This window comes from Myotis myotis, unplaced genomic scaffold (genome assembly GCF_014108235.1).
Source record: "Myotis myotis isolate mMyoMyo1 unplaced genomic scaffold, mMyoMyo1.p scaffold_m19_p_1, whole genome shotgun sequence".
NCBI classification, from domain to species: domain Eukaryota; kingdom Metazoa; phylum Chordata; class Mammalia; order Chiroptera; family Vespertilionidae; genus Myotis; species Myotis myotis.
In genome coordinates this window covers 140,374,304-140,401,019 of record NW_023416313.1, presented here as the reverse complement: position 1 = coordinate 140,401,019, position 26,716 = coordinate 140,374,304, and the positions used below count along the sequence as shown (strand labels likewise).

The following is a 26,716-nucleotide window of genomic DNA, read 5'->3' as shown; positions in this document are numbered from 1 at the left end:
GATTTTAATAGCTGATTAGTGCCCACTACTCTCCTCTAATTCATCTAAGAAATATTTATCTTGATCTTATTTTTAGATAAGCCCATAGTAACTAAAACTGCTTTAGAAAACAGCAAGAAAATGACAATAAAATTCAAACTTATGATATTATTTGGTTTGAACTTAATTTTAGTCTAATTCTCTGTAACAACCCTAAAAATAAATTTGTTATCATCAGTTAATATTTTAAATGTGAGGTATACAATAATGATTTAAGCTCAGTAAGAATTTGTTTTAGCTGAATTTTCAGGTTCAAAATTACATATACATCAAATCTAAATATGAGAAGTATAAAAACTATTATAGCCAATACTGAGATTTTAGAAAAGTTAAGTTTCATAGTGACAGTACAAACAGGTTCAACTCTTTTGGAAAACATAATGTATCACAAGTCATAAAAATATCATAACCATTTGACAAAAGTATCCAGTTTTGCCCTGACGGGTTTGGCTCAGTGGATAGAGCGTCGGCCTGCAGACTGAAGGGTCCCAGGTTTGATTCCAGTCAAGGGCATGTACCTTGGTTGCGGGCACATCCCCAGTGGGGGGTGTGCAGGAGGCAGCCAATTGATGTTTCTCTCTCAACGATGTTTCTCACTCTCTATCCCTCTCCCTTCCTCTCTGTAAAAAATCAATAAAATATATATTTTTAAAAAGTATCCAGTTTTGAAAATCCATGGTAAAGAAAAAAAGTACCAGAAGGATAAGTGTTGATCATAGCACTATAAAAATGAAAACTGGAAACTTGCAAGTCCAATGTTAGAGAAATGGTTAAATAAATTTGACATATTCAAAGAATATTAGGCTCTCATTAAAAATTTTAATTATGAAAACTACAAGTGCAGGAGGTTTACATGTTAAGAGAATGCCCTATAGGTAGGCAGTCTTTTCTAAAGAGTGTTCTGCAGAACAGTACCAAAGAATAAGAATAAATGTTGTATGTGTAGGGGGGAGGTTCCAAATCCAAATACTTATGGGTAATACCAAGTTAGCAGTTTTCTTTCCTTGATAGGATCTCCAAACAGGCGATATGGCAGCGCGCAGATGCTATTTTTCAATACATTTTAACTACAGACCTCTCCTTGACCTCCTCTACCTTTCTTGTTTTTCTCCTGCTAGGAATCTTGTGAAATTGGTGGTCTACAGAACACGATTTTTGAAATACTAATCATTAAAGTAAAAAAAAAAATTTTAAGTCCTTTTTGTTCTTACTATGATGAATTTTTAAAATATATATATATTTCTTTATTGATTTTAGAGAGGAAGGGAGAGGGAGAGAGAGATAGAAACACCAATGATGAGAGAGAATCATTGATAGGCTGCCTCCTGCACACCCCCCACTGGGGATTGAGCCCACAACCCAGGCATGTGGCCTTGGCCGGAATCGAACCTGGGACCCTTCAGTCTGCAGGCTTATGCTCTATCCACTGAGCCAAGCCGGCTAGGGCTATGATGAAATTTTCATTAGAAGTAGAATATGAAACAAGTCAATATCAAACTTCTACTTAAAAGTGGCCATTTCTGGTTTAATATTTTGGTACAAATTATCTAAAAATCAGAATTTTAAATGTAAGCAGACAATCTTCTGGAATATGAATAAACAAAGAAAAGATAGTTTTAATTAACCTAGTATATTTAAGATTTATTAGTTCACATAAAATTTGTTATTTATACTTTTAATTAAGTTTCACATCACACCCTTTCTGAACTAAATATATTTTAAAATATATATACATAGCCCAACTGGCATGGCTCAGTGGTTGAGCATCAACCTATGAACCAAGAGGTCACAGTTCCATTCCGTCAGGGCACATGCCCGGGGTTTCGGGCTCGATCCCCAGTGTGGGGCATTCAGGAGGCAGCCAATTAATGATTCTCTCTTATCATTGATGTTTCTCTCTCCCTCTCCCTTCCTCTTTGAAATCAATAAAAATATATTTAATATATATTTATATAAAATATATTTACAGATAGCACTCTATATTTTAAAATTTGATTTTTGGAATTCTGAATACAAATTCCCATAAAACCAATTTAATCCATGTTTCTTTCTTTTTTAAAAAAAAAAAATTTTACTGATTTTTTACAGAGAGGAAGGTAGAGGGATAGAGAGTTAGAAACATCGATGAGAAACATCGATTAGCTGCCTTCTGCATGCCCCTTACTGGGGATGTGCCCGCAACCAAGGTACATGCCCTTGACCGGAATTGAACCTGGGACCCTTCAGTCCGCAGGCCGACGCTCTATCCACTGAGCCAAACCGGTTAGGGCTAATCCATGTTTCTTAAGTCATATATAAAATTCTAACTTGTAACATACCCCAGGCATAGCACTACCTTATTTTAATATATAATAAAAATATATTCAGTGTCCCAAGTTTCCAAGGATATTTCCTGCAAATGTGGTAGGAATAGGAAGAATGATACTTGTCACCACTGCATAATACAAGCCAGCAGGAATGGCAGACTTAGCTTCAAGAACTGATGGGTAGCCCTAGCCCGTTTGGCTCAATGGATAGAGCGTCGGCCTGCAGACTGAAGGGTCCCGGGTTTGATTCTTGGTCAGGGATCATGCCCGGGTTGCAGGCTCAATCCCCAGTGGGGGGCATGCAGGAGGCAGGCGATCCATGATTCTCTCTCATCATAAATGTTTCTCTCTCTCCCTCTCCCTTCCACTGACTGAAATAAAAAAAAAATTTAAAAAACAACAATAGATAACACACACTATAGGACAGAGAAGATAGGATGGAATAGTAAAGAAATTGGAGTTACATGGAAATGTATAAGTTGGGGTAAGAAAGAGCCAGAAGTGGGGAATGCTTTCATTTTTCTTAAGTACTGCATATTACTAGCCTATATAATAAAAGCCTAATATGCAAATCAACCGAACGGTGGAACAACCGGTCACTATGACACACACTGACCACCAGGAGGCAGATGCTCAACACAGGACCCCTAGCCCGCAGGCCCCAGGCCAGCCAAGGCGGGTGCCAGCGGGGCCCCCTGATTGCCCCGCAGAGGCGACTGGTGGCAGCAGGGGTTGGGGCGAGCGAGCGGGTGGTACCAGGTCAGCCAAGGTGGTGCCAGTGGGGCCCCCCCCCCAATCACCCCTCCAGCAGCCCCACAGATCGGCCCTGATTGCTGGCCAGACCTAGGGACCCTACCCATGCACATATATATAAAAGCCTAAGCGACCGTTTGACCAGTAGCTATGACGTGCACTGATCACCAGGGGGCAGATGCTCAGAGCACAGGCATGGAAACATGGAACAGACTCATGAATCTCAGAGGGAAGGGGGGAGGGGGGAGGGCGGGAAAAGATTAACCAAAGGTCTTATATGCATACTAGAGGCCCGGTGTACAGATTTGTGCATCGGTTGGGGTCCTTCAGCCTGGCCTGCAGGGATCGGGTTGAAACCAGCTCTCTGGCATCCCCTGAGGGGTACTGGATTGCAGGAGGGGGCGCAGGCCAGGCTGAGGGATCTCACCAGTGCACGAATCCATGTACTGGGCCTCTAGTCAGGGATAAGAAGAATGGCAGAAACTGGATTCAGTGAAGGACATTACCAATAGGGCCCTCAACTGAAGTCTAGCCATTTATGGCAAGTCTCCTTTTGGATTACAAAAAAAGGAAACCCCTGAAGAGTAAAAGGAAGTGTTGGGGGTGGGCTGAATGACTGAACGTAGGAACCAACTCTAATAAGGCAAAAGTAGAAAAAGGAACTAATTTTTTTAAGGATTTAGTTACTAGAACCTTTTAACTCACTATCTCATTTAAACCTCGCAACACTGAAATTAAGACATTATTATCCTAATTTCACATTTGACGATGGGTAAGAAATTTGTCCAAGGTCAAGATACTACTTAGAGTGGTTCTCAACCTTCCTAATGCCGCGACCCTTTAATACAGTTGCTCATGTTGTGGTGACCCTCAACCATAAAATTATTTTTGTTGCTACTTCATAACTGTAATTTTGCTACTGTTATGAATCATAATGTAAATACCTGATATGCAAGATGTATTTCATTGTTACAAACTGAACATAATTAAAGCATAGTGATTAATCACAAAACAATATGTAATTATATATGTGTTTTCCGATGGTCTTAGGCGACCCCTGTGAAAGGGTTGTTTGACCCCCAAAGGGGTCACGACCCACAGGCTGAGAACCGCTGGTTTAGTCTTTGGCTACTCTTGATAATTTTTATCACTACTCATTGTACAAACCAACTCTTCCAACTCCCCCTGGGGAGAGAGATTTCATTCTGAATATTTAGTTGCAGAAAGCAGATTTTAAGATAACAGAAATTTTACTCTTATATCTCCCATCTCATTCATCCGAAAGTCACCATCAAAGCAATCTCACTACTTGGTCTACTCAAGAATCCAGTAACATGAATTAAAAAAAACACGAAGTTGTTTTAAAACAATATAGAGGAACTAATTGTTTCAAAGATCATAAACTTTTTGATTCCTCAGAGCCTGTTCATTCTTAGTTTAGACATGACTAATTATCCAGTTATTTGGATTCTAGCTAGGGTGGTAGACAGCATCATATTAAAAATGAAGGAGCAAACTCACTGAGAACAGGAAGAAGGCAGAGCAAGCAGGTAACAGTGATGGAAATGACCAAAATATCATTTACTACAAATATTTTAAAAACCAGGGCACTATGGGGCTACTTAGTATAAGAGCTAAGTACACAAAATGCCATTATTACCTTGGCTCAGCAGAGACCAGGAATCCTTGCTCAATTTTTCAAAGTAACTTTATCCTTATATTTGCTGCTCATGCAATCTGCCACAGAGGATTTCCTAGTTCAGCCAATAGACAGTGCCTGCTTTAGAATGTCCTCCTTCTAACTGTTCGTGGCTCTTACATCATCTTTTTTTAATACGTTGGGGTTTTTTTAATCCTCACTGAGGATATTTTTTCCATTGATTTTTAGAGAGAGTGGAAGGGAGGGATGGAGAGAGGGAAGGGGAGGAAGAGAGAGGGAGGGAGGTGGGGGGAGAGGGAGGGAGAGGGAGAGGGAGAGAGAGAGAGAGAGAGAGATCGATCAAAGGTGTGAAAGAGACACATCAATTGGTTGGCTTGCACATGCCCCAACGGGCCGAGGATAGAACCAACAACATAGGTATGGGCCATTGACAGAATTGAACCCACAGTCGCGGGTTGACGCTCTAATCACTGAGCAACCAGCCAAAATTTTTTTTTGTAGAAAGAGAGGAAGGAAAAAGAAGAGATATAAATAAACATCAGAGAAACATCGATCGCATGCTCCCTACTGGGGATCGAGTCTGTGGAACAGGGGCACATGCCCTGATGGGATATCCAACCAGCCCCCCCTTGATGCATGGGAAGACACTCAAACCAACAGCCACACAGGCCGGGCATGGCTCTTACTTCTTGGTCAGCATTCAGATTCATCCTTAATCTGCACTATGGTCTGACATTTTGGCTTTCTTCATGGTCCCTTCTAACTGACAACATACCCTATGGAATATATCTAGCCTAGAATTTAGCGACATTTCTGACCTTCCAGGATTCCTACCTGAGGGGTTTTCTTGGCAGACTTCTCACTCCTTGCCAGATGCCCAGCTTTGCAAATATAGCTTCCTAGAACAACTCTATTATTATTCTGCCTTTTGGTTATGACTGCCATGGCCCAATCAAGTAATACAGGGAATTACCATCTATTACTCTAACCCCCAAGTGGATCTGGGGCAGCACACCATAATCAAATTCATTGATATTTCTGCAGCAGCAGATGAACATAGTCACATAAGGTGGGGTTAAAAATGACTCTAAATAGCTTCATATCATTTCAGGTCATGTTTTCCTGTCAAATGAGTTAAGAAAAAACTTTCAGAGAACTATGAATTCTATTTAAGATTAAGAAATTTTCAACCAATGTATGTATGGTTTTGCTTTTTTTGCTTTTCATATTTCCTCCCCCAAAATTTAAAAATATTTTTTGGGGCCCTGACAAGTTTGGCTCAGTGGTTGGAGCTTGGGCTTGTGGACTAAAGGGTCCTGGGTTTGATTCCAGTCAAGGGCATGTACCTTGGGTGCAGGCTCCATCCCTGGCCTGGGTGAGGGTGCTTGTGGGGGGCAGGCAATCAATCAGGAGGCAACCAATCGATGTGTCTCTCTCACATCAATGTTTCTGTCTCTGTCTCTCCCCCTCCCTTCCACGCTGTCTAAAAAGCAATGGAATAAATATCCTCAAGTGAAGATTAACAAAAAAAATTTGTTTTGGTGTTTCAGTGGGTAATTTCAATTTTCTGTTATTTTTATTACATAAAGAATGTATTGAATAAATGAGGTATTATTTTGCATATATATGCACAAAAACATGCATATTTCAACATATAGAAACCTACAGATGCAACAGAAGAGGATATAGATACATGCTATTGTATAACTGTTGTATATTGGTAATTAACCAATAGAGAAGCATTATCTGGGCAATAAGTACAACTAAGTTATTGAAAAAAGTACATATATAAGCCCTAGCTGTTTTGGCTCAGTGGATAGAATGTCGACCTGTGGATTGAAGGGTCCTGGGTTCGATTCCTGTCAAGGGCACATGCCCAGGTTGTGGGCTAGATCCCCAGTAGGGGGCATGCAGCCAATCAATGATTCTTTCATCACTGATGTTTCTATCTCTTGTTCCCTTTTCTTTCCTTTCTGAAGTCAATAAAAATTTATTTTAAAAAATGAAAAAGTACACATATAAAACATCTTATTTAGTGCAATTAGAACCCTACCATGGTTTTAAGATTAAAAATAGTATATGCTGAGCTTTAAAAATTTAGAATTACCACTTCTTACAAGTTTTCCCTCTTTCCTGTTAGACAACTAGCTCCAATTTCTTAGGCTGGTGACATTAACACAGTGTTTAATATGGCTATGTTATGCTTCTTTTCTAGGAGAAATTATGTTTTAAACGGTTACTACTTAAAAAACAGAAAGCCCAAGCATGACTCAAGATACATGCTCCATTTGCAATCGGTCGGCTACCTTCTTAGAGTTCTAATTTCCCATTTGGGTCTCACTGCAGATAAACATTTGATTTTATGTTCACAGTTACACTTCCAATACTTCTCTGTATGATCTTTGGACCAACTGCTGTATCACAGGATTCATGTTAACAAAATGTTTTGAGTAAAAGTAACTTACTGTTACTTGTGATATACACCATGAATGACAGGTTAAAAAGAGTTTACTAAATGAAAAAAACTTTCCACACCAGGTCTAAATTAAAACAATTATAAACTTGTTAAAGAAACACACAAAAATCCTTTCCTCTCTCTAGCCTTACCAAAAAGCTAACTTGTTAGCAGTGGTTCTCAACCTCCTGGCCCTTTAAATACAGTTCCTCATGTTGTGACCCAACCATAAAATTATTTTCGTTGCTACTTCATAACTGTAATGTTGCTACTGTTATGAATCGCAATGTGAATATCTGATATGCAGGATGGTCTTAGGCGACCCCTGTGAAAGGGTCACTGGACCACCAAAGGGGTCGCGACCCACAGGTTGAGAACCGCTGTGTTAACGATAAAAACTTTATACTAAGCAAATGTAACAGTAAAGCCATGCCCCTCTTCCATCATTACACATACAAGATCCCGAAGCAATACAGTTTACCGGACATAATATGGAAAAGCAAGATTAAGAATTGAAACTGAACTTAACCTATTTCCTCCTACAAAAAAGATTTAGTGGGTAAGACTTTAGATGTCTAGTCTAGGGTGTGGCATAATTTTTTTCTGTCAAGTCCAGGAGAGGCTTTAGGCTTTGTGGGCCACACGGTCTCTATTACATAAACAATACATAAACAGCCACAAAATCTACAAAAACTGGCAGCAGGCTGGATGTGACCCACACGCTGTCAATTGTTGACACCGGGTCTACTCCAAAGCCTTTAAACACTAGAACGAGACAAGGGATTCAATTAAATGATATAAACAAATCTTTACTACTTCCTTAGGTCTCAGTTAATTCATTTCTTAAATGAAGTTTAATAGTAGTTTCTGCAGTCTTCTTAAAATGCAGAAGTGCTTTTTGTACAGAATGATGGTCCCAATCCAAGGACTGCTCAAACCCCTCAATACACTATGGATAATTAACGAAACAAAAAACTCAATAAAGCTTTTTTTTTTTTTTAAAAAAAAATACATATGTCATTGAACCTTCTGCTTCTGAACGGTAATGTGGACCCCCCCCCCCCTTCTTCCCCTCCTTTTAACATCTTCTCTAGGCTGCACGTTTCTTAAGGGCGCTGGATATCTGAATAATGTACCTAAAACAAAGTAGAATCATGACTTCTTATGAAGGGACCCAAGTCATCTGACAACTACTTTCTGACCTGGCGAAGTCTAAAATCGTCACTGGTTAGTAGGGACCTTGGAGCGCTGTGCAAGTTTCTAAGACTTTATAGCGACTTGAAATGACGCTGCGCGGGCCGAGAGCAGGGGAGGTGCTTCCACCAGCGAAGCAAGTGCTGCCCCGGCAAGTGCTCCCCTTCCGTGGGGACTGGGCAGGGTCCTCCGCGCAGAGGGAAGAGCCGCTCCCTCCACCGCCGTCGGGAACGCAGCTCGAGGGAAGCGCGCGGCGTCCGGACCACCGGCCCGAACCCGGGTCGGGGCCACGGGCGCAGCCTGGGCGGTCCGGAGCGGGGGCGGCGGGGCGAGCTCCGACCTTCCACCTCCCCGACGCCCGGCTCCCGCCCGCGGGCAGAGTCCACGCCTACCTGTTGTGCTCGGGAGCGGCCAGACTTTCCCGCAGCCCCGGAGGGAGGACGCGCGGCGCTGGCTGCCGGCCGGCCCCGCGCCCCGCTCAGCGCGTCCCGCCAGGGCCCGGCCCCCGAGGCCGTGTCACCTCCTTCCCGGCCAGTTCCCTCCCCCGGGGTCCCGGCTTCCGCCACCACCGCCCCGGGGGTCCTCCAAACGGCTCCACTCACGGTGCAGGCCCGGTGCGCGGTCGCTCCCAGCCGGCAGGCAGCCCGACACTGCCCCGCGCGCGAGAGCCGCTGCGCTCCCGGATCCCCAACGGCTCGTCCTGCGAGGGGTGCCCCCGGCTCAGCACACGTCCCGGTCCCGCTACGACGCCGGCTCCTCCGCGCAGGGACTGGCCGCGGCGGCGGCAGGGAGGCGGGAGGGGCGCGCGGGGCGGGGCCGCAAACTCGGAGTCCCCAGCGCGGCGCGAGCGGGCGAGCGGGAGCCGGCCCGGCCCGGCCCGGCCCGGCCCAGCCCAGCGCCCGAGGCCCGCCAGCCGGCCGCCGAGCCATCGAGCGCCCACTCTGGCAGGCGTGACTGCTCCACCGCCGAGAGAGCGATGGCGGGCGCCGTGGCCCAGCGGAGGCCGGGCAGGGGCTTTGCGGTCCAGAGATACTGGCCACACTATGTTTGTCCGTTTTGTATCACCAGCCAGAATCCTTGGAGGGCGGCAATGGGGCACCTGAAGGCTGCGCCGGGAGAAATTTAGGCAGGGAGCGCCGTGGGTGTGGTTGACCTAAATAAAGAGGTAAACTGAGGCAAGCTAAAAAAAGAAAATGAGTTTATTTGGGAATAGCCGAGGCATTGCAATTGTGACAAGCAAACTGTAGCAAGCTACAGGAGAGCCCGTTGAGGGCTTGGGATAGGCTATTATTATTTAAGGGCAGAAAATGTAAAAAGGGGAGAGTTCACAGAAAGCTAAGATTATAAAACACACACACACATACACAAAACCAAAGAGCTCCCCCATGAATGCCGGCTCTGTGTCTGGTTTAAATTCTTTCGTAAAAAATAATTTTTTTGTGACATCTTATTGTAAAACATGTTTTAAATACAGAATATTTGCCCTGACCGGTTTGGCTCAGTGGGTAGATCCTCAGCCTGAGGACTCAAGGGTCCCAGGTTTGATTCCGGTCAAGGGCATGTACCTTGGTTGCAGGCACATCCCCAGTGGGGAGTGTGCAGGAGGCAGCTGATCCATGTTTCTAACTCTCTATCCCTCTCCTTTCCTCTCCGTAAAAAATCAATAAAATATATTTTTAAAAAATACAGAAAATTTGAAAGAGTAGTATATACCATATACTCACCATCCATATTCTACATTCACATTTTACTTCTGTGCCCTTCTGACACACCTCCGTCATTCTTTGGGCACTCTCTTACTTTCTGGCCCAGGCTCACCTTGCCCCAGTACTGGATGCAGCCATTTATCCAGGAGCCTTGAAAATTTATGAGTAGACAAAACCAGCCCAGTCACACAAATATAGCTAAATCCCACCTCCTGTTTGTGCCCCTGGCAAAACTTCCCAAGCTTGATATGAGTCAACTTCTGGCCCCACCTCACCCCCTCATCATCCAAGAAAGTCCAACACTATCAGTTTTCTGTAAATAAGGCATTTAAGGAAAATCAGTCTCTTAGTCCTTAAATTTTGTCTTCCTGAGGGCACATGCCTGAGATTCTCCATCTGATAGTCTCTGATTCTATTTTAGATTGAAATTCTTTCACAGTGCAGATGGGGGAATGATAGGGGGAGGGGGGGAGTGATTCTAGAGCACCCTATCTCCTTTTACAGCCTGAGACTTTGAGGCCTGAGGCACAGTGACTTGCTCAGGATCACACCTTGAATCAATGGTGGAACTGGGGCAAACAGCCTTGGTTCCAAGTCAAGTGCATGTTTCCAGTATACTCAATCTTTTGAATGTAATTAAAAAATTTTTATTTTAAAACAGTCTCAAGCTTACAAAAGTGTTGCCAGTATAGTACAAAGAACATTTTTTCCCCCAGAACTATTTGAGATTTAAGTTGCTGTCACATTGTTACTAAATACTTTAGTGTGTGTCCTGATAGTAAGTACCCTGTACTACATAATCACACTATAACTAGTGAAATCAAAATATTTACTTGATAGGTTTTGACAGTCGTCCCAATAATATTCTTTTTGGTGAAAGGATTCACTCCAGCATCAAGCGTTAAATGTACTTGTCATGCAATTTTAGTTGCCTTCACTATGGATCACTTCCTCAGTCTTTCCTTGACTTTTACAATCTTGACACTTTTGAAGATTCCCAGCGATTATTTTATAGAATGGCCTTCACTTTGCATTTGTCTGATGTTACTCATGACTAGATTCAGGGTAGGGATCTTTGACAGGACTCACAGAAGCGATGCTGTGTTCTCACTGCCTTCTATCGGGTGGCATATTATTTTAATCTGTCTTATTATTGGTGTTTATTTTAATAAGGTGGTGTCTGACAGACTTCACTGTAAAGTTACTTTTTCCACTTTGTAATGAATAAGTATTTTGTGAGGGACATCCTTTGAAACTAGCTAAGTATGTTTTTGTTTCTCATCAAACTGCCAATTTATTTATACAGTATGAATTCAGTGTCCTATTTAATGGATTATAATCTGTTTATATCATTATTTATTTATTTATCTATTTATTTTAATCCTCACCCAAGGATATGTTTTTCTTACCTTTTGGTGTATGATACAATGCTCCAACCAACTGAACCACCAGGCCAGGGCTATCATTATTTATTTTGATGTTCAAATTGTCCCAAGTTTGGTCAAAGAGAGCCCCATTTTATGCTGGCTTCTGTGTCTTGTTTTAAATCCCTTCATAAAAATTCTTTCACAGTATTTTACTGTAAAACATTTTTAAAATACAGAAAATTTGAAAGAGTTGTATATACCATATACTCACCATCCATATTCCACATTAACATTTTACCATTCTGTGCCCTTTTGACACACCTCCATCACTCTTCGAGCAATCTCTGACTTTCTGGCACAAAAAGACGTTCCATGTTCATCTTGCCCGGCCCTGGATGTAGCCATTTATCCAGGAGCCCTGCTTCCTTTCAGTGAAGAATGGTATTTAGAAGCAGTAGGTGAGCTCACTGCTATTGGGGTATCACTGCTAAGTGATATTAATAATACAGCCTGCTAAGGCTGTATTAGTGGATGCAGCTAGGGAATACTGTACAGTGCATCCATATATGTATTCTCACACATTTAAAGCTATATATCTTCATTGAATAATATATATTGAAAACTATATGTTCACAATAATACCTCCAATGCAGCATCACAGTTTATTATAGTTTTTTTCCCCTCCCATATTTATAATCCCTTCCTCTTACAGAGAGAAACCTGGATCCTATTGTTCTTGGGGTGTTTACTTGTTTGAACACCTTCCCTATATATTTAAGCAATCACCACAGCTGTCATCCCTCCCTTTGAAGGATGCTGCTCTTACCTCATCAAGATTCCAAAAATCCAAAATTACACTGCAAGTTCTCTTTGTCTTTCCTTACTTACCCCTGCTCCCAAACCTGTGCCCATGCCCAGCCTGTGCCCTCCCCACCCTGTTCAGACTCCATCCTTCCCAAGCATCCCTCTACTCCCCCTCCTGACCACACTTGATATATAGGAGTGAGTGTGTGTGTGTGTGTGTGTGTGTGCGCGCGCGCGCGCATGTAGGGAACTATAAAGTACCCTGAGAAAGGAACAAAAGTATTATAAATCCTGAGGGGGACAGCAATTACTATGAAGTCCAGTTGGGAGGCTCATGAAGGATTTACAGAAAGAATTAATACTTAAAATTAATTTTGAAGGCTTTGAAGGATGCATAAGAATGGAGGAGTAGATACACTCTATTAGATACTGAAAAAACTCTAGAAAATAATTTGAGCAGATCCAAACTAGAGAAAGGAATTTATTTTGACTGTATGTCCAATAATAACACTAGAATTTTAGGGCTGGAAGGGATATTATGTATCATTGAGTTCAACCACTAGTTTTACAGAGGATTCAAAGATGGCTCTAAAGTTTGAGCTTAAATGACTAAGAATTACATTAGAAGGAGGAGTCAGTTTGGAGGAGGATATAAGTTTAATTGTAAACATGTCACATTTGAGGTGATAGTAGAGCATCTGAGGAGAAATGTGGGACTACAACTTAGAAGTGGGGTCACAACTAGAGATTCTAGATTCAGAACTTTTCCAATGGAGCTGACAGCTGATACAATGAAAGAGAAAAAATAACAAGAAAACAACAAGGACTCTGAAAAACAACCAGTCTAGTCTTAACCAGATGGAAATGTGTTTCATCTTTCAGTTACTATTATATTTTGTTCAATCTCAAATTGAGATTTTGAGTCAGAATAAAGAGGAAGCTGTATTATAATTAGTGGGAAAAGAACAGCTTTGGAATTAGGTGATTTGTGTTCAAATCCTAATTCTGGAAAGGAACCAGGACCAAGGTTGGTCTGTCCTGGCTTGGTCTGGAATGTGTGGGTTCTTCACTTTGTGCAGGAAAGGTTTCACCACACCCATCCAGGTGATTATTAAAGCTGGGGATAGTGAAACAAAGGAAAGGTTTAAGATAGAAGAGGCAAGATCACAGCGACAGGAGGGAGCTTAGACCGGGCTGCCTAGACTCAGAAAAGGAAGTCTCAGTAGCAAAGTGAGCCATGCTGGGCTGTGTGGACTCAGGAAAGGAAGTTACAGTGGCAAAAGGAGGGCCCTTGGAGACAGGTTCAAGGGGCTAGCTCCTGACAAGCTGCCGCTCCCCTGGTTTCAAGTCTCCTGGGAGCCATCAGAAGTTAAGAGAAAGAAAGCAAAAGTACACACCTGAGGAAGGGTTGCAGGGTGTGTGTTGGAGAGCACTGGGGTGCTTAAAGGAGAGCTGCATTGGGTCCTTTGTCTTAAGGGATTTTTATCTGTTTTCTAAAGGCAGGAGTTATAGGGGAGATCTTAGGGGAGTTCTCAGGGGAGGATCTCAACAGAATATTCAACAGCTCCCCAGGTATATGTCCTTTAATATGCTGATGCATCAAGATGATCCTATAAGGGAGTTTGGGATCATTCTCTGGTCAGCTTCATTTTTACCTTGGATTTGTCTGGCTCTAATGGCAGACAAATTATTCCCCCGACTTCATCCATTCTGGGATTTGGCTGGTACTGATGGCACCAATTGGATCTCTGTTATCTACTCCCTGACGAGGATGATTTAAACTATTCATTCTCTGGTTGGGGAGAGGCGTAAACCATCTGTGCCTAAGTGTCATTGTTTAGGGAAAATAAGGTCTTGTGATTTATTAGCAGGCTGATAATTGCTCGGCCTTATTTAACTATTTGTCGCAGTTTCCCTCATTCCACTTGTCAAGGAAATTTCCTAGCTTCTTACTATCCTGCCTCAATTCTACCCCTTGATAAGCACGACATGGGAAAAACTACTTTGTATCTCTGAAGCTCAATTTCCTCACTTAAAGTTAGAATAATATCTTCCTTTCCAATGAGATGTGCTAAAGATTCAAGATACAGGAGAAACAACAAGCATGTTGCCCATTATCAAATGATAGCTAGCACTATTAAGCACTTACCTTACCTTTCTACTATCTAGTTACCCTGTCTTGTCAACCCAGTTGGTGTCACTATTTGGCACACAGAAGGCACTCATCAAATATTTGTTGAAGGAATGAAGAATTTTATATACTTTCTATTTATTTTATACTCATCATGATAATGTATCTTACTGCATCTTCCTGGCTTTCTACAAAGAAATAATTTCCCTACCAATAAATGAAGCATTCTAAGAAGTAGAGCTGTTAGTATTTAGTGGTATATGTAAAATTATCAAGTAAATCACAAGTTACCTCTTTGACTGGCTATGTGATATCCTGCTTTAATTTATTGTTCAAATACATCTGATACAGATTCCAGGTTCCATCCAACATACATTTGGGGAACTGAAAATAATAGGTTACCTTTAACATTGCTTCTACCCCTGAGATTATAAAATTCAGTGATGGTAGAACAATATTATTCAGATGGCTCAGTTGGTTGGAGCATCATCCCATACACCAAAAGGCTGAGGGTTCAATTCTTGGTCAGGGCACATACCTAGGTTGTGGGTTCCATCCCCAGTCAGGGTGCATTTGAGAGGCAACTGATCAATGTTTCTCTCTCTCTCTCCTCTTCCTACCTTCCTCTTTCTCTCTAAAAATCAATAAACATATCCTTGGGTGAGGATAAAAAAAATAGGCATGCTCAAATACATTTGAGAAACATTATATGACTATATATTATAGCCACCTCTTAGAGAGTCATTTTTATATTACTAGGCTCCATTTTTTGGAAACATGCCATGTTTCCAAGCTTATTTGGCAATGGAACATAACATATTTTTAAAAAGGAATCCATACTAATGTCTTTTAGAACTGGTGTTCCTAGGAGCAGACTTTGGGAAATGCAGCTCTGTAAGTCTATCATTAGTGACTCACTCCAGTCATGTCAGGTTGATCAATTTGGATAAAATCATCAAGGAGACGACTATACGTGTGGCAAGCTCATGTCATAAAACTCAAGTGTTGGGCACAGTTGTCACTCTGTCAATTTCACTGGCCTGAAACCTGAAATGACCCTGATGGTCCACGGCAGCAAAAGATGTGCTGGCCTTTTGTGATACAGCTTTCTACCTTTTGGTCTATCAGGCATTAGAACATTGTCAATGTACTACTGAGCTTGCTGTAATCTGTAAGAGATTGTAGCACTAACCTTCCAAAAAAGAACCTTTGGCCATGGGTAGGATTTTCTTCAGTAGGCAAACCACCATTATAAATATTCAGCCAAGAAAAACTTGCAACATAGCATAGATCTTGATCTATGATGAAAAGTAAGTAATAATAGACTATCCAACCTCAAAAGAAGCATACAAAATGACTGTGACTTGACTTGGGGTGGTAAATGCACAATATACAGATGATGTGTTGTAGAGTTGTGTACCTGAAACCTGTATAATTTTATTAATCAACGTCACCTCAATAAATTCACTAAAAAGAAAAGAAAAAAAGGACTGACTGCAATGTTCATACTTTTTAAAAGATATATATTTTACTGATTTTTTACAGAGAGGAAGGGAGAGGGATAGAGAGTTAGAAACACCGATGAGAGAGAAACATCAATCAGCTGCCTCCTGCACACTCCCTACTGGGGATGTACCCAAAACCAAGGTACATGCCCTTGACTGGAATCGAACCTGGGACCCTTAAGTCCACAGGCTGACACTCTATCCACTGAGCCAAACCGGTTAAGGCTGCAATGTTCATACTTGATTGGGACACTAAGTTCCCTTCCAATTCCTCATTCGCTGATCATATTGAGAATACAGCATTTACAGTTTCCTCCTCTGGAAAGTGAACATACTCTATTAAAGGGTCTCCAAGATCTCCAATCTTAAAATTTAAATGTTTTACTAATTATTCTTACAAAAATCTCTTCAAAGTAAATAGAGTGACTATTATTTGGAAGAAATAGAAACTAAAGCCCAGAATAGCTAAGTGATTTATCCATGTTTGGAACAAGATTCCAGAAGATTTCAAAACCAGGCCTTCTGAATCCTTATCTGATATATTTTCCATATTATCAGAGTACCACATATATTCAAAACTGTATAAAATATGTTAAACTAACAATAGTTTTTAAAAAATCTTTCTTTAGGGAGAAACTAAGATGGCGGCATAGGTAAACACCGGGAAATTTTCGCCTCACACAACAATTGAAAATTACCGCAAAGGACTGAGCAAACATCATCCAGAACAACAGAAAGGCTGGCTGAGTGTAAATTCTACAACTAGAAGGAAAGAAAAGCACGCTGAGAGCCAGAGGCGCTGCGGAGGTGAAGTGCAGAGGTACGGCGGCTCGCGCGCGCGCGAGGAAAGGGGGAGGCACCTGATGACGCGGCTGTCTTTTTGAATCACAAGCTTCCGACTGCTCTGAACTCCGGTTCCAGGAAGTCTCTGGGGACCCAGGACTCATACGGGGAGAAGCTGGTCTGTCCGGCAGCGGGCGAACTTGAAGGCGGCTTTCCCTCAGAGGTGCTTGCAGCAATTAGCAGGTCACTGAGACCCGCGACTCCGGGCGGAGAATCAGCCATAGCTCCTTGATCTGCCCTATGATTCCCTGAGACCCCGCCCCACCCAGGCTGCGGCAGAGGCTTTTGCATGTGAATGTACCTAACTGCAGCCGAGCCAGGCAGACCCGGAACTTCCAAGAGAAGGCCCAAGGCCCCGCAGCAGCTTGCATTGCTTCACAGCTGAGCCTCTTCGTGGCTCCTGCTGTGTGGCCTCAGGCAGAGGCTGAATTAGCACCTCCTTAGATCCAGGAGCCACTGTACCCAGTGGTCAGAGGGGGACCATCCAGACTGCAACTCCTCAGATCCGTAAGGGACACACTCAGGGAGCAGACTCAGTGAGCACCAAAGCCCCACTGAAGCAAGTCTTGCCCCAGAAGGGTGTCTTCAGCACAGAAGTTCTCCCACTTTAGACACAGCTGATTCTCACAGCCAATTGGCCTGGAGGTCAATTCCTCCCAGTGATCCTACAACAACCAAGGCACCAAGAGTGCACCAAGAGTGTCCACCCCAGGTAACTGGGGAGGCTGAGCTACTGGGCCCTACAGGACACCTGGCGCGCAGGGCCACTCTATCAACACAGGGAAGCTGCCAAAATGCGGAGACAAAGAAACAGGTCACAAATGGCAGAAATGGAGGAAAGCAAACGATTGGATATAGAGTTCAAGGCCACGTTTATAAGGTTTTTCAAGAATTTTATGGAAACCGCCGATAAATTTAATGAATCCCTCAATAAGTATAGTGAGACCATGGAGGACATGAAAAAGGACCAACTAGAAATTAAGCATACACTGACTGAAATAAAGAATAATTTACAGAGATCCAGCAGCAGACAAGAGGATCCCAAGAATCAAGTCAAAGATTTGAAATACAAAGAAACAAAAAATACCCAACCGAAAAAGAAAAAAGAAAAGAGATTCCAAAAATATGAAGATAGTGTAAGGAACCTCTGGGACAACTTCAAGCGTACCAACATCAGAATTATAGGGGTACCAGAAGGAGAGAGAGGGCAAGATATTGAAAACCTTTTTGAAGAAATAATGACAGAAAACTTCCCCTACCTGGTGAAAGAAATGGACTTACAAGTCCAGGAAGCGCAGAGAACCCCAAACAAAAGGAATCCAAAGAGGACCACACCAAGACACATCATAATTAAAATGCCAAGAGCAAAAGATAAAGAGAGAATCTTAAAAGCAGCAAGAGAAAGACAGTCAGTTACCTACAAGGGAGTACCCATACGACTGTCAGCTGATTTCTCAACAGAAACCATGCAGGCCAGAAGAGACTGGCAAGAAATATTCAAAGTGATGAATAGCAAGAACCTGCAACCAAGATTACTTTATCCAGCAAAGCTATCATTCAGAATAGAAGGTCAGATAAAGAGCTTCACGGATAAGAAAAAGCTAAAGGAGTTCATCACCACCAAACCAGCATTATATGAAATGCTGAAAGGTATTCTTTAAGAAGAGGAAGAAGAAAAAGGAACTCTTACCATTTGCCACAGCATGGATGGAACTGGAGAGCGGATAAATACCACATGATCTCACTCATTTGTGGAATATAATGAACAACATAAGCTGATGAACAAGGACTGATCCAGAGACGGAGAGGCATTGATTGGACTGTCGGGACTTGGAGGGAAGGTAGGGGAGGGTGGGGGTAAGGGGGAAAGATCAACCAAAGGACTTATATGCAAGCATATAGGCCTAATCAATGGACATGGACAACGGGGGGGTGAGGGCATGAGCGGGGTGGGGTGGGGGGGTAGAGGGTAACGTGGGGACAAGGACACATATGTAATATCTTAATCAATAAAAAATATATTAAAAAAAATCTTTCTTTATACGTATGTGGTCATACACTTATTTTAAACTATTGTTATTAATATCAACTTGAAAATACAATTTTTTTAAAACTCAAGGAAACAAAATCATAATCCTACTACCTCCACATGACATTTATTTTCATTTGATTTTCTTTCAGCTATTACTCACATGTCTAAGCAAAGTTATACACATACAGCACATCAAATTTGTAGCCATAGTAATCTCATTACCACTGGCCACATTAAGATAAGTTCCTGGGTATAACATTGCTAGTACTCAATCACATGGACTGAAGGGGGGTTGGGGGGGGGGGAAGCCCTGCTATTTCCTACCTGTAGATATAGCCCTAATTGGCAAAGAGTGAAAAGAACCTAAAATGACTCAGTAGTTTGCTATGATCCCCCTCCCCCCTCATATCTGGCTTTAAACTCTCATGGTTAACAATTATTCCTCTCGTTTTCATAAGAAAGACTATGAAAGAGACTTTTGGAAGTCAGTGTTAAGATGCTGTAACCTGGGGTTGAAGAAAAAATCCCGGAGATCTCTTCCGGCTTATTCCTTTAATAAAGTTTCACCTTGGAAAATAGGGAGGATATGACCCTGAAGAAGTGAGCAGCAAGGACAGGAAGCTTTCTGTGGAGAGGGGAGGATTGGGCGGCAACAAACCCACAGTGGCCAGGGAGAGAAGGCTCTGAACGATGGGATCTGGAGCAGACTCCAAGAAAGGGGAAGGAGGTGTCAGTGGGGAATCAATAAAAGTGGAGCTGAGAGGAATTAGAAGAGAGGTCTAGGTCAGCTTGTCAGTTTTTCCCTGCCAGAAAGTTCCTGATGGGAACCACAGGAAGTATCGTCATAAGCCAAATTAATCACAAACTAAATCTATCAAGGTGAAGAAGCAACATGTAATGACCTTAGCAGCTCAGTTCTAAACATGAGCCAAAACCCAAGTAATGGGATAGGTCAAGCCAGAGCTAGGACTGGGGAGGAGGCCTGTGTTACTATTACACAAACCCTCAACTTTGGCGGCAAGCTCTTCAGGCAAGTAAACTGTTTACCTGTAGATAGGAGAATGTAAGAGAATAATTCAGTGCTTTAATTTAGGGATGTTTCCATCTTTATACGTAGCATATATAGCATCTCACCAAAACTGAATTCACTGATTAGAGACATTTGAATGGTAAAACTGATGATGGACAATCATCACTTAAAAATTAAATGTATTGGGATAATCATCATGCAAGATAACATGACAATACTAAGATCCAAATAATTCATTGTGAAATTCATAATTTAGGATTATTTGATTAGCTCAAGAAATTGAACTTACCCAGTGAAAAGGGAAAACTGACCTGGTTGATAAATAGCATTCTTGCTGAATTATCACATTTAAGGAAAAACTATATACAATATTATAAAAATACTTATGGAAATTTTTATAAGTTACTGTGTTTATGAATATAGATTTATTATTAACTTCTTTGGATATATTATTCTTGAAGTAAATTCTAATAAAAAATTAGTTTATAGGTCAGAATTCTTGTTTAGCTTCAAGCTTTGACAAGAGAATTTTATCTAGATGCAACTATTTAACTGACCAGCATGAACAATAGCTGAAAATTAAATTAACCACATAATATGGTTAAGGTAATCAGTGGAGCCAGAGTCATAGATTAGGAAGAAAAATAAAAATGTTAATATTATGGAATAGAATTATATGCTCTTGAACTCAATTTGCCAACCTACATGCATTCACAGACCACAGCACAAATCCATTTATAGGCTATACTTGCTCATCTTAATGATGTTTTATTGACTTTTATACTTTCTCCTTTTGTCTGCCTCCTTTCCCTTATACGCCCTTAGATTAAAAAAAAATATTTAAAAATACTTATGACAGAACATTGAGTTTTTAAAACACAAAATATAAAATCCTTTTACAACTAAACTGTGTTAAAATATGAGCATGGCTATGAACAAAGATTATAAGGGAATAGATAGAAATGAAATTGTATTTGAAGAATGAGATGGCAGGCTTTTTTATTTTTTTAATATATCTAATTGTTTATATTACTTTTACAAAATAAAAATAAAAGAGAAACATTTAAATTATTTTCTTTTTGCAGTTTTCTGGTGCAATTTTCCCCCTTTAGAAAGGTACCTAACACATAGGGGCTCAATATATATCTGTTAAATAGTATACAAATGGCAATGGCTGGCAGATTTCCATTAGGGAAATTCCAAATAATAGCACTATTATGAGGCAAGGATAAAATAAGTCAGTATTTACTTATCCACCTGCCCAGGACTTTCTAATTACCTATCTCTGAAATTATTATTAGTAGAGTATCCATATAATTTGTTGTCTACTGAGAAACTTTGAGAGTGAAGGGGAGTTATTTATAAATATGCTAGGTTCTAAGATACAACACCTAAAGCACAGCAACCAAAAATAAATAAATAAACTGGACTTCATTAAAATTTAAAACTTACGTTATTCAAAGGACATTATCAAGAAAATAAAAAGACGAACCATAAAATGAAAGAAAATATTTGAAATCATTTACTGAGAAGGGTCTGCTATCCAAAATATATAAAGAACTGTTACAAGTAACAATAAAAAGACAAACAACCCAATTAAAGAATGGACCAAGAATTTGAATGGAGTCGTGGCTGGTGCGGCTTAGTTAGTTGGGTGTGGTCATGTGCACTGAAGTGTTGTCAGCTCGAATCTCTGTCAGGGCACATGCCCAGATTGTGAGCTTGATCCTGGTAGGGAGCATGCAGGAGGCAGCCAATCAATGTTCCACTCTCACATTGATGTTTCTCTTTCTATCCCTCTCTCCCTTCCTCTCTCTTAAAATCATCAAAAAAATCTTTTAAAAAATGAATTTGAATGGACATCTCTTCAAAGAAGATACTGTTCGAAAGGAAATAAGCACATAGGAATATGCTCAACATTGGTCATTAGGGAAATGCAAATCAAAACCACAATGATAAATCGCATCATAGGCACTAGGATAACTATAATTTTTTAAAAAGGGAAAATAACAGGTGTTGGTAGGAAATGGAGAAATTGGAACTCTCATACACTGTCAGTGGATATGTAAAATGATGTAACTACTTGGAAAACAGTTTGGCAGTTTCTCAGGAAGTCAAACACAGAGTTATCATATGACCCAGCAATTCTACTCATAGGTACATACTCAAGATAACTGAAAACATATGTCCACACAAAAACTTGTATGTACTTAAATATTTATAGCAGCATTATTAATAATAGCCCAAAGTGAAAACAATGTACATATCTATCAATTGGATAAATAGATAAACAAAAATGTGGTATATCCATAAAATGTAATATTATTTATTCATAAAAAGAATGAAGTTCTCATATATGCTACAATATGGATAAAGCTTGAAAACATGCTAAGTGAAAGAAATAAGACACAAAAGACCAAATATTGTATTATTCTATTTGAATATGAAATGTCAAGAATAGGCAAATTCATAGAGACCAGAGGTAGACTAGAGGTTTCCAGGGGCTGGGAATAGAGATGAAATGGGTAGTGACTATAACAGGCACTAAGTCTCTTTTTAGAATGATGAAAATGTTCTGGGATTCGATAGAGGTGATGTACAACCTTATTGCACAGCAACCAATGTTCTGGAATTAGATAGTGGTGATGTGCAACAATATTACACAAACTTTTGACTACACTCAAAACCCCTAAAATAGATACTCTAAATTGGTGAATTTTATGGCATATTAACATATATGACAATAAATAAACAAAAAAGCAACCTGGGAAAATGAGATGAACTGGAACTGAATTATGGTCATCATAGATCAAGCATTCAATGTATGTCCAGTGCTGAAAGCTTGATACTTGGAGAAAGTTGAGATTGGAGAATGCCTCAATGCTTTTCCCCAGAAGAAAATGTTTAAACCTGAAGTTTAAAACTTTAAAGGAGAGGTTATACTAATATTAGATACTAGTGGCTCAGTGCACGGATTGGTGCACATTGACAGAAAATTAATTAGAAGAAATATTTTAATATTGCTGTTAGCCCTTTCTCTATAATAGAAGTGTCAACCAAATTCACAATCGACAATGACAGATTGAAACACACGCGTGCGATTGGCGCCAGAGAAAGCTTTATATGTATCGTGCATCTGTGAGTCAACTTAGCCTTTTATGTATGTAGAATAAACTTGCTTAATTAGGCCAGCTTTCTAATATAACTAAACTTTTTCCAGCCCAAGGAAGCACCCCAATTTCTCTTTCAGGTAATTGTCAGCAACACAGCAGTAAATATCAAAACAAAGCAGATTATTATTGTAGATCACGCAGGGGGAACAAAGGGTGAAATATTTAACTGCAGCAGTGTTTGACTATATTCTGTGCAGTGAGAAAACCTGAAGTCATTTTCAAGGTCCACCATTTCTTACTTCTTTTCAGTCAGGTCAAATTTCTAAGCTTTCTAAATGTCCGTTTTCCAGCTGAAAAGAAAATAGGATTCCCCTGAGTCTCCTACCCACCTACTTCAGGACTTCTGTGAGGATCAAATGAGATGAGGCATGGGAAAATGTTTCACAGACATTTGGTTAAAGTGTGAAATGTTTGCACCTGGCTATCAAGCAAGTCATGTTCCTGGGCTGAAGAAACTGCAAGGAGGCTAGTCATTGCTAGGGAGAAAAAGCCAGGTGTTGCTATGTGACATCATTACCCAGTACCCACAGTGATCATTTCTGGGCTGGGCTGGGCTGGGCTGGACGGGGCTGTGGCCGCATTTTACACCATGGGGTCTCGGCAGCATTGGCTGTGATTTGGTGGGGTGTCACTCCGGGGTGGTGATGGGGCCTGTGCCCCACTTGGGGGAAGCTGAGTGTTGCTTTGTGGGCACCAGGTCTGTGGTGTCATTTCTCTGTGGGTATCAAGGCAGCTCCTGCGTTGAGCGTCTGCCCCATGGTGGTCAGTGTGCATCATAGTGACTGAACGGATGGTTGGACATTTAGCATATTTGCCTTTTATATACTGTATACTAGAGGCCCAGTGCACGAATTTGTGCACCAGTGGGTCCCTCAGCCTGGCCTGCGGGATCAGACCGAAACCAGTTCTCCAGCATCCCCTGAGGGGTCCTGGATTGTGAGAGGGCACAGGACAAGCTGAGGGACCCCACTGGTGCACGAACGGGGCCGGGGAGGGATCGAGGGAGGGCTCCAGGGTGTGTTTGGCCCATCTTGCTCAGTCCCAATCAGCTGGACGCCAGCAGCAAGCTAACCTACCGGTCAGAGCGTCTGCCCCCTGGTGGTCAGTGCATGTCCTAGCAAGCGGTTGAGCATCCTTAGCATATCATTAGTATATCATGCTTTGATTGGTTGAATGGACGACCAGACGACCGGACACATAGCATATTAGGCTTTTATTATATAGGATAGGTTGCTTTCAGATAATTTCCATTTTTCCATCTCTCCTAAACAATATGAAGCCAAAATTTGCCAGGACTGACCGGCAGGCAAACCCTGAACAACAGATGAATGATTACTTTGACATACATTTCTGTACAAGAGAAGCTAAGGGGCTAGTTGGCATCAGGCGCCAAAAAAAACTCAATTGTCTGTCTCCTTAGGCTTTTATTGTAACAAAAGCTTGAACTAAAATTAACCTCTAGATACAATTAGTAGGGTAAGTATCCTTGAGAAAGCCCACGTGTCCTTTAAGCAAGGACATGTCTAAGTAAACACGGGGGGTTCAGACTTATTTGGAAAAGTGAAGGTAGGGGCTGCTGCCTTTGTCAAGGTCCCCCCAGAGGCCCCTGACCTTTCTGAGAATCTCCTTACAGACATTCCAACCAAGTCCCATGCTTCCCCACATCTCCCCACTCTTTGTTTTGTTGGCTGTAGAAGACAGAAGGAGGGAGCGAACTTTCTGCTTTGGGAGGTCCGGGTCCTTGAAGCACGTTCACTGTTCGAGTTCTGATTTTGTAGACTATAAGAAAAACAAAGAGAATTACAATGATAGTAATGGTTAGTCTAACAGGGTGCTTACAAGTATTAAATCTTGCCTTCTAGCAAGGTGTAGGGGACAGGATTATAAAGGGGGAGGGGCTAGCTAGGGTGAGGAGTGTAGCTACGTGCAGGCCTGGGGTCTGTAGATCAGCTATTATCAGGTGATGAGAAGATGTTGATGAAATGATGTTGACTTCCGGTGGGTCAGTCTGACCGTGTTTATTGGTTTTGCTTGCTGGATTCATAGTTGAGTCATCTTTCTAATTACTTTGTACAGGCATTGAAAAGAAAACTTTAAGAACAACTTAATCCCCTATTCATATATGAGAAACTTAATCCCTTATTTACATAGTATGTGTTCTAAGATTTAAAATAATGATTATCTTTCAGATTAATTTAGGTGCTTTATCAGATTTATTATTCAGTATACTTATAATTTCTTTTAAGATTTCTGTTTATAAACTTTTTATGACTTTATATTTTTATAACTTTCACAATTATTCTTAAGTATTCCTATTCTAATTTCTTTTCTTCCTGTTATATATTTTTCTTTATATTTCTTTTTATAATTTTTACTTCCTTAATTTTAGTTTTTTTACTTGTACAGATCCTCTGTAATTTTTATAATTTATACATACCTTTTGCAACTTACACATATATTTTGTAACTTATACATGCCTTTTCAGTTTGTCTATTTCACTTTTTTCCTTTATCTCATCCCTCCTATTACATGAAAACTATAAATTTCTTCTAACTAGTTATGATTAAAGGTTAGTTCTACACAGGTTCCTTTATTTCTAGCTTCAGAGTAGTTGAAGTGGTGAGAAGTATGACTTGGAGTCTATCTCTCCTCTAGTTGGCCTATTGTCCTTGCTTTGCTCATGTCTGTCTAATTGTCTATTATATTCCCCTCAACGATCCCAGCTCTGAATTTTTTTAGGGAAAGGGGACGTCGGTTTCTTTTGTAGTTACTTCGTGCTGAGGTGGGTTGAAGGTTTTTCTCAGAGCCAAGAGATCCTTGCTCTCTGTCAGAGGGACGATGAGGCCTGGGTACAGAAGGAGGTGGTACTGGTGCCTAGAGGTATTATTCCCTAGTTGTAAGTAGGGCTTGTAATCTGGTGGAGACAAACTGTTATAAAATTTTGTATTATTGGGCAAAAGTTAGAACAGTTTCTAATAATTTCCTGTTGAAACAATTTTTCTCCCTAAAATCATCTTCATTTTTATTGAAAACTAATTTACTTATTGTATTACTAAGTCTAGTTATAATTTGGCCTGAGAGTGTATATGAACACAACAAGAATAACAGTTGATCATATAGGCTATTAAAAAAATATACTTTGCTAGAATCTTATGAGAAAGTTTACTCCCAGGCCAAAAAAGCCAAGCTATTCAGTTGCCATCAGGCTTCACCTGCAATATCTACAGAATTGGGGTGCATTCCTCAGGTTGAGGTCCCTACAGGTGTCTTGAGGTTTCTTTCATGCCATCTTTCAGGAAAGCAACCTTTGTTCCTTATCTGGAAAGACTGCCACGAACTACGTGACCAAGCAAGGTACTAGGCTATTTAACTAAGGGGCTTATCAGCTTCAAAGTTAGTCTTTATTCTTTAGAGCTTTCTGGTGACATCCAGAGTCCTGGCATGTCTTTTTTTTCAGACTTGACATTCCAGCAAAGTTTTGGTTAATCTTATATGATAAGGGCTAATATGCAAATTGTCCCCTTAACCTGGAGTTCAACTGGGAGTTCGACCAGGGGTGGGGCCAGTCCGCCAACTGCCCGTGGCCCCTCCCCCTGGCTGGCCCAGCCTGATCAGCCCCGATCAGGGCAGGCCGCCTGGACCCCACTCATGCACAAATTCCTGTATCGGGCCTCTAGTAAAACTATAATTGGAAACTGAGTTGTGTCCTATTATGAAG

The 26,716-nt window shown here is 41.1% G+C and overlaps 1 protein-coding gene across 10 annotated transcripts in view; it reads right to left on the bottom strand.

Moving 5' to 3' along the window:
* The window catches only part of HEATR5A (HEAT repeat containing 5A), a 112,156-nt gene extending 102,987 nt beyond the window's left edge, over positions 1-9,169 (bottom strand). For 4 of the 10 annotated variants that reach the window (XM_036353682.1, XM_036353725.1, XM_036353736.1 and 1 more), the window contains exon 1: positions 9,010-9,167. The gene's annotated coding sequence lies outside the window, so the exon portion shown is untranslated. Of the gene's footprint in view, positions 1-4,758; positions 4,958-8,799; positions 8,936-9,009 lie in introns of those variants that run through there. The other 6 variants (XM_036353654.1, XM_036353718.1, XM_036353700.1 and 3 more) reach the window with 4 other exon arrangements.
* Between the last annotated feature and the right edge of the window lie 17,547 nt (positions 9,170-26,716).